An 8,923-nucleotide genomic window follows, 5' to 3' on the forward strand; every position below is an offset into this window, starting at 1 on the left:
TTTCCTTGACAGACTTGCCACTTGTTTTTCTTGCCTGTGTGTGTGTGTGTGTGTGTGTGTGTGTTATAGCGTCTGTTTGAAACCATCAGTGTCTCCTGTTTCTAAAACCTTGTTAAGTGGAAAGTGATGCACAGTTTCAATGACAGGATTTCCAAGAACTCACACCTTCTTAACAACATTATGCAAATGTACGATTACCACATTGGTTATATTTAATGTGAAATGATGCACACCGTGCCCACATTATAAACACAATATCATCAGTATGTGATATTCACTTATATTTACAAAGTAGAGCATTAACAGAGTTTCTTTATCACACCAGAAGACGTATGGCCATTTACCTGTTTCTCTGTTTGCTGTATATGATGTTGAATACAAAAGTGGATATTGTTGTGCCTTGTTATTTGCCTATACCACAAGTACTGATATGTGGTTGTAAAGCTGTTTTGTAGCTGGTGCTGACTGAATTCTGATACTTCTCACCATGTTGGCTACATGGCACGGCATCGTGGCACGGTACAACACGACAACATACAATACGTTATGATATGATAACCCTTATTTTTCGAATTTTGAATTGAAGCGCTGCACACACGTAACTGCCCCGTAGTAATATGGGCTCTAGTGTTTTAATCTTTGTTAAATATATATATGTAATTTTACTTTGTATTACTTTTGGTTTTCTGTTGCTTTATTGTGTTTTATCAGTAAAACAATTTTAACTATAGTAACCTGTATGAAAAGTGCTATAAGAAAAAAAACAGGATAATTTTTTTAAAAATCAGATTGCAGTGAAGATGCAGAAAGAAAACATGGAGAGAGAGAGAGAGGGATGACTTGCAACAAAGGTCCACTATCAGAATACAACAGTGGATGGTGAATTTATATGATATACATCATAATATTACACCAACTGTTATCTGTATCACTGTCCTGTTAAACCAGGGTTATCATATTAAAATATGATATAGGAAAAAACAGACATGCTCGTTGCCATGCAACATCTTAAAATGATTAGCAATCATACAACACGCTGTATTTCTGCTAATCCGTGCAAGATTACAAACCCAAGTCACATGCCTCCATTTATAAAAACTCACAGGCAGCTGCCATGGCTAAGCATGCAGGGATGGGGATGGCAGGGTTTATATTTGTAGTCAACATGTGATTCTCGTGGCCTATTAAACATCAGATGATGGTGGAGGCGTGAGCGGATGTATCTGACACAGCGGAGGCCTTTGGCTCCCTCAGCCAGGCCACTGTGAATCACGTCGTCTGCTCGAAATGTAAATGTAAAATGACTCAGTGTGACTGCCTTCCAGAGCAACGCCTGACTCTCACCATCCCTCGCCACAGCTGCGACCATAATGTTTACATTATGATGAATGAATATACAATGACGAATATACTGTATACATATGGGGTGATATGTATAGTCTACTTTCTATTAAATGGCTCGCAGACTCCTGTGCGCTGACTGTCACCCTGCTGTTGAGCTATCATTTTTACCAGTGCTAAAAATTTCTGTTTACATTTTACTTGGCAAGCAATCCAAAAAAACTGAAACACTGTTTTCAGTGTTCTAATTTATTCAGAGTTGAACATACAGTATCCCTGACGGAAGCCGAAAGAGAGATTATTTCCATTCTGCACTGAAATTCTGTACCAATTGTGAGGATCTTGCAAAATATGAAGATATGTATAGCTACATGGAATTGGCACAAAGCTCATATTATTATTTCACTATCTAGTTTTCACCTCGTGGATCCAGAATTGTCATCACACCGGCCTGCTGTTACTATCGCTATTTGGCCACAAACTCGCTGTGGAGGTTTGGTCATCTCTGCAGGCGTCGAGGTGCCAGCTTGGCCCTGCAGAGCCTCTCTCTGAGCTCCTGGAACATTCGAGCGAAGGCCCAGAGGAGGAGGAGGAGGCGGTGTCCACAGTGCGTCGCTATGAACAGCCGGCCTGTCTGCCCCTTGGCACGAAGAACACCCAAAAAAAATAATGTAGCGAGTCGGTGGGACTACATTAAGGAGAGCAAGCTTGTGAGTGCCAGCCCAGACCTGGGTAGTGTATCATTGTGTGTGTTCGAGCACGTGTGTTTGTGTGAAGGAGAGACTAAGAGAAAGTCTGGGTTCTTGCCAATCAGAGAGGCTGCTAAATATGTCCTCTTTGGAACACCGAACACAGCTAACAGGGGTTATTCCAGGACAAGTTCTTCCCCTCCTCTGCCGCTCCGCCTCAACGTTTCCCTCCCTCAGTCCTTTTCCCTTTCTCCCTCTGCGGTCTAATATAGAGCTCATTTTGTGTCTGTTCCTAGGTGCCAAGGCCAGAGGGGGTTGTGTGTTTGTGTGTGTGTGTGCCAGCTGAAGCTGCCGCTGCTGTCTCGACGGCTGCTTTATTTTGGCTCCAGTTGCTATAGCGACCCTGTGGGACTTTCAGTGTGTCTGAACCAGTGATCCGATCGATGCTAACCAACACCAGCAGCAGAGGTGTTTGAATTTATCTGGTACGCACAAATGCTTTACTACACAAACACAATCTTTTGCATGAGTATTCTGAATGAATTTCCAACTCAAATGAACTCAGATCAGTGGATGACAACACCGGTTTTGTTACAACACAGGTGGATCAGCTGGACAAAGTTACAAAATTACAAAATACTGCATGGTATTTCTCCAATTTCTTGTCAAGTCTCTTATCAGTTTGCACTACTGACCTCCCACCTTTAGCCCAAATGTTTACCCGGTGAGGAAAATGTGGCCTTATCCCAGAACACGTCAATAGTGGAAAGGCCAACAGTTACACAAGAACTGTATTCCAGTAAAACTGCCACCTCTCTGCCAAGCATTACTGAGAGTTAAAACTGACTGTGAGGGTAGCTCTGGACAAATCAATAGAATATTACTCTACAGTCGGGCAAACATCACCTAAACCCAACGGTGGTTAGCTTCGTGTTTTTATTTGTTTTTTTCATGTTTACACTGTATCTCCAGAACATTTTTGAGTATTAAGCTGAGCTACAGTGACTCACAGTCTCAGCATATACAGAGGCAGTGTCTCTCGCACAGGGACACTTCGACAAAAGCAGGAGCTATTTTTGATTCACTGCATTCATTCAGTCAGAACTCCTTTATTAGGAGGCTGAATGTGCAAGGTCCTTGTTATTGTGAAATTCAGGTTGGAATTTAGAATAAGACATTCAGGCTTTTCATCAATCACAAGTGAGTGTGCTATTTGTAGAAGTCAATGTACTGTTTGTATTTTCCGCCCCCTTCCTCTTGCCAGTCATACTGATTCACAAGTGACGACCACAGACATATGACAAAATATCATGCACTGAATATGTGTATTTGCGTGTGTTACAGTCTCTTTGCCCAAGTTCTTTTTCCAGTAAGAGTGATCAGGTGCTAGCATAAGACCTAGGTCTGTCACTTTGTCAAAAAATCAAGACCGAATGAATTCGAAATAACGAGCAGTTCATTCGAATTAATTTGACCAGTGGTTAAGCCAAACAGCTTGAACTAATTTCACATATTATTTGCTAGACGTGCAAGTTTATCAGCGTGTTTGGGATCAAGTACAACTCACTTTTTATTAAATATATCACTTAATAATGAGAACATACTCAAGGCGCAGACGTTCCTGGCTCACACAGGTATTTCCGAGCTAGCTTTGACAGCTCTGGATACAAGTTTCTGGCAAGGGGTTTGCTGAGTAAGATGCAGTCAAACGAGGCTATACATCTGGTGGAACAGGTGAGTGCAGATTTCTCATTGGAGAATATGTCAGTTGCTTTTTTACAAAGTTGACAAACAGCCTTATCTTTATTCGTGACTTTGTGATCCACGGTGTAGAACCCAAAATACTTCTACATGCTGCTTCTCAGATGTCTTTGTGTTGGATCTGCTCACTACTGTCCTCCATTTTTGTAACCAAACAACACTGCATTATTATTAGCTTAGTTTACTGGTAGGTCTATAGGTCAAGCTGATAGAGCGCCATCTACTGAATCACAAACAAACTACTTGAAATGGTCTGATATGCTTATAGAGACTACAGCCTTCATTTCAAACAGGTCATTGCAATTTGAATGCGAACTTTTCGAATGTTTGAATTTCGAATAAAGAGCGAGAGCCAATGCAAGACGTAAATAAATTACGTATGTGTGCATTTTCAGTTGTTATACATTAATAATCAATAGTGTAGACTCATGCTCAACATACATACCAAGATCATTTGTCCACTGCTGGTATTTGTTGTGACATTGTCCATCAGGAGCTCATTAATATACTAACACTGCAGTGTAGAGGTGTATCCTTGTTTAGAGTGCTGTTATTTAAAAACAATATTTTTCTGTCCTGGTGGTCTACCACTAAGGTGACTGCTGGTGCTGTCATCTTATAGATGATTGCTAGTGGCATGGCTCAAGAGATGGCAATGTCAATCCTTCAGTCCATTACTTTGATCCAAACTGAAGTTAGCTTGACTATTTAAAGACTGCTATGCATGTTTTCACCTACATGGCACTAAATCTGACACGCTGCTCAGTTACCACTCAACTGATACCATGGGAAGATTCCAATCAAAGGCAGAATAGAAAAATAACGCTACATAGATGTCATATTATTATGATTTACTACATATACATATATATGTGTGTGTATGTATATAGTAAAAAAGGTGACAATTGTTTCTGTATAGGAATGTTGCTTTGCCCGCTAAAAGAACAAAAAGATGTGATGAAAAAGAAAAATTGTGCTGACTTTAAACCAACGTTGACGTTAAAAGCCTCATTAATGCTACTGCCAAAGATAAACCTCAAGGCCATATGAAGAAGTCTGAGCCTCATTCCATTCACTTTTTCCTTCAATAAGTCAACATAAATGGCGCTGACAGCTCAGACAATAAAAACGGTGAAATTCATTCAAGCTTTATCCCTGGTTATTATCGATACAGGATGGCTCCCCAAGGGAAGCTGTTAACCCTGAAATGAAGCACTGATTCTTAATCACGAAATCTTTATTTTCTATTGCATAACCAGGGAAATTTTGGACGTGACAACATCAGGAAGTGTTTACTTCATTAGTCTATGCTTCCTTGACACCATGTTCCTGGGTTTTAACAGTGTGTGTGTTTGCGTGTGTTCACATACCATGTATATTTGTTATCCAGGGTGTTGAAACTCATCAAGATGGGGGAAAAACAGGATGTCAAATGCATCACAAGGTGAACATTGGACACAGTGTGTGAGTGTGGGTGGGTGTGTATGTATTGAACTCTTAGTCGACCTCAGTGGCCTCTTGACCCTCTCTCTTCATGAAAACAATGGGGTGTGCTCTAGAAAGTCCCAAGCTAACAGCTTCTTACAATATGATGACATGGAGATTGAATACACACTTACAAGCAATTATGTACACACAAATTCATGTGGAACTCATAAGCGTATGATCATTTGTTTAGTTGAAATCACCCTTGTTGGTACAATCTTTTCTTATTGTTCAGGTGAAATGGTGTTTCCACACTGGCAGTCGCCACACTTCAAGGACTTCCACTGGCTAACTATAGACTCCCTCGATGTCATATCCTCTCTGGAGAGCTGAACTCCACTTCTTCTATTTATGGTCCAAATCATTGTCAGAGGATGATGGATGACACTCCCTGAGCGTGAACTGGAAACTGTTCTGTGTGTTGGAAAATACTCAAGATTGGGAGGGGGAAAAAATCATTAAACAAAACCAATTCTGTGACCTTAAAGAATGTGTTTTCTGGTGTGGGCTTGGCTCGAAACATTGTTTTCCTTCAAAAAACTGTAAATGTGTTGGCTATGTTTATAAACAGAGATTTATTTCTAAAGCTTAAAGGGAACTGTTGAACACATCTGGAAAAACAATCATTTGTTTTCATGCCGGTAGTTGGATGAGAAGATTGATGCCACTCATTTCTGTACCCTAATAAATATGGAGCTAAAGTTAACAGCCAGTTAGCTTAGCGTAGCATAAATACTGTAAACGGGACAACAGCTAGCTTCTGCACAGCAAAACAACAACTTGTTTTTACACTTCAGCTTTTGTAAGGATAAAACAAGGAACACCGTGTAAATTTGAAAGCTTTAGAGGCAGATTGTGTTGTTTTTGGACAGACTAACAACTAGCTGTTCCCCCCGTTTTGAGTTTTTGTGCTAAGCTAAGCTAGCTGGCTGCTAACTTTATATTTAGTAAGAAGTCTCTGTGTAGAAACTTGACCACACTAGAGAAAACCAGACTAGAATAAATGTGTCCATGTGGATAAAACCAGTGCTATTTATAATATGAATCCTATTATGTAGGGCAGGATGGATGATAGTGACAGTGACAGTAATTCATGTGTAAGTGAACTAAATATTCTGCATTCTTTGCTCATGAGTATCTGTAATGCATGCATACATACAGTACATCCGTGAGTAGTATGAGTACTATCCTGAGTACTATTAGCCCCCGTGCTGACACAGGCGCTGGGGAAAACAGGAAATGGAGCATGGTGTGAGGTCAGCACACCACTGACTGTCCAACCATGGAGCAGCTAAGCCCAAGTGTACATCACACCAGTGTTTCCCCCTGAATGGTTATGTCCTGCAGCTGCTGTGGAGACCCTGTGATGCTGCCTTAAAGCATTCATTAAAAGGTGCTTAATTCCATATATCTAAAGCGATGAATAAACAGGAGAAAGTAAATGTACATTTTAAGCTACATATCAAAAGTACAGTTTGACATTTTCAGGAATATAACAGTAGAACACTTAAGTCTTGTTAAAAACTGCTGTGCAAAAATTATTAATTGAAGATTTAGCAAACCTCCTATATTTAAGCTACACTAAGCTAATCATCTGAGGGGTCTATAGAATCATATGTGATGGACAGGTGTGAGAGTGGTATTGATCTTCTAATGTAACAATTGAATGCAAGAAGTGTATTATCCCAAAATGTCACATAACAAATTGAACAATTAGGATATAAGGTGCTCCAATCCTGCTAACGTAAGCTAAGATACAGCTTCAGCTACAGCTGTTGGTTATAGCTTCACATTTATAGTGCAGACATGAAAGTGCTATCAGTCATCTCATGTAACACCATATTTCTCAAATGTGTTAGTTTAGCATAAATACAGCATAGATGTTTTTACTTTTTGTGTTTGAATTTAATTATTTTGCACATTTTAAAGGTTCTGGTTGGTTCAAAGCGCTCACTTACTGCTATTTAGGAGACAGTTTTGATTTCGTTATAGTCCAGAATGTGCATTAAAGCAAATCTACTCAGTCATAATCACGAGGGATGGAATGTTCTGGTCCACAGCCTCAGTTTGAAACAAGCAGGAGGCAGACAAGATGGTGTGTTTCTTACATAAAAATCTTCACTATCTATTCAGAGCTCTCACTGCTAATTAAGCACAGTGAGTCAGTGAGGCTCAGGAGAAAGGGCATCAAACAAACACAAACTGTGGTGCTTTGTGAATGAATCATTCTCAACATGGACTGAATGCTGAGTCATGTTAAAAGACAGAAGGGTTTTTGTGTGTGTGTTAGTCACTTTTAATTCACTCTATGCAAACACAGTAGCAGCACTCAGGCAAAAGGAACCAGCACAATTTTAGTAGTATCTGTTGATGCAGTCAAATGACTTGTTAGCTAACACTAGTAGTACAAGTAGCTGCTTTAGTAGTTGTAGTAGTAGGTGTTGTTATGCAAGCTATTTCACTAGCAAGGGTATCAGTCAGAGAGGTAACAGTCATAAAGGAAGTGTCACCTGGCTGGTTCTCAATAGGACATCCAGTTTTTCATGTTATCTGGGTCCTGGTTGATCTCGGTTGACCTCGGTTTTTAGATATCTGATTCAGATGGCGTGTTCCTTCAGGTACTGGTAAGACAGAACGGACAGTTTGAGCATCAGTCCATTCATCTAAAGGCTTATCAGATGCCGAAACACAACACAGAGGTATGCAATACTACAAGGAAAGACTTAGTACTGGAAGTTGTACATAAGATTATCACATCAACATGTTCATATGTATAATCTACCAGGAATGTGCACAAACTAGATTGGCCATTGCAGCTCTTCACTGGATGGCATTACATTGTAATGGGGCAAAAGCTGAACCAGAGCTTTTGCCTCCTGTGTTTCATGAGTGTAGTGTAGTTAGTTGAATTAAATGGTGTAAGTAGGTAAGTAGAGTTTATTTATAAAGCATCTTCCATAGACACAAAGTGGCTGACACGAAGCTAAGGCTAGCTTTATTCACCTTAGCTGGGCAGCACAAAAAAGGACTGTGCTTACAGGGATCCTGTGCTATTGTTCCTTGGGTGACTTCTGGGGCAAAATAAAAATAATTTAACACACACCTGTAACTGATTTCTCATTTTCCCTGTGTTAGCATAAAACAAAAACAAAAAAATACTAGTGCTGCTTTGTTTTCCGATTTCAGTCAGAAAACAGCTCGTTTTTTGTTTCCGCTTTCATCTTCCAAAACGAAAAACAGGAAAAGGTTCGTCACATGTTTTCTGTTTTCCCACTTCAAAACAAAAATCAATTGATTGTTATGTACGCTGACCTACGTGACGGTCTAAAGACAGGAAACTGTCCAAGTTAACTGCAAGGTTACGTGAGTTGGATTTAACAGAAGAACTCACGTTCCCAAGGTTGATCCTCGGAATGCTGCAATCTGGAGCAATGATAGAGTCTTTGTTTTGTCAGTCTTTAACCACAGAAAATTATAATCTAATCGAGACCTGATGACAGTCAAGCAGGTATTTTTATCAGCAAGTTTAGAAAGCTTGTGTCCCGTTAATTACGAGCAGCTTTAACTGGAACAACCTTATTGTGAAAAGACTGTGTGGCAGATACAACTGGCATGGAGATCAAGAATTCCCACAATGCGCTTGTGTG

The 8,923-nt window shown here is 40.0% G+C and overlaps 1 long non-coding RNA gene across 2 annotated transcripts; it reads left to right on the forward strand.

The window, feature by feature from the left end:
* The first annotated feature begins 763 nt into the window (after positions 1-763).
* Positions 764-8,408, forward strand: LOC127143553 (uncharacterized). 2 transcript variants are annotated; one of them, XR_007815093.1, is made up of 3 exons: positions 764-2,051; positions 2,327-2,515; positions 5,512-8,408. It is a non-coding gene; the product is annotated as an uncharacterized LOC127143553 (long non-coding RNA). The 2 variants fall into 2 exon arrangements; XR_007815094.1 differs by lacking the exons at positions 764-2,051; positions 2,327-2,515 and adding exons at positions 2,534-3,764; positions 5,182-5,235.
* The last annotated feature ends 515 nt before the right edge of the window (positions 8,409-8,923 follow it).

This window comes from Lates calcarifer, linkage group LG18 (assembly GCF_001640805.2).
Source record: "Lates calcarifer isolate ASB-BC8 linkage group LG18, TLL_Latcal_v3, whole genome shotgun sequence".
Classification (NCBI taxonomy): domain Eukaryota; kingdom Metazoa; phylum Chordata; class Actinopteri; family Centropomidae; genus Lates; species Lates calcarifer.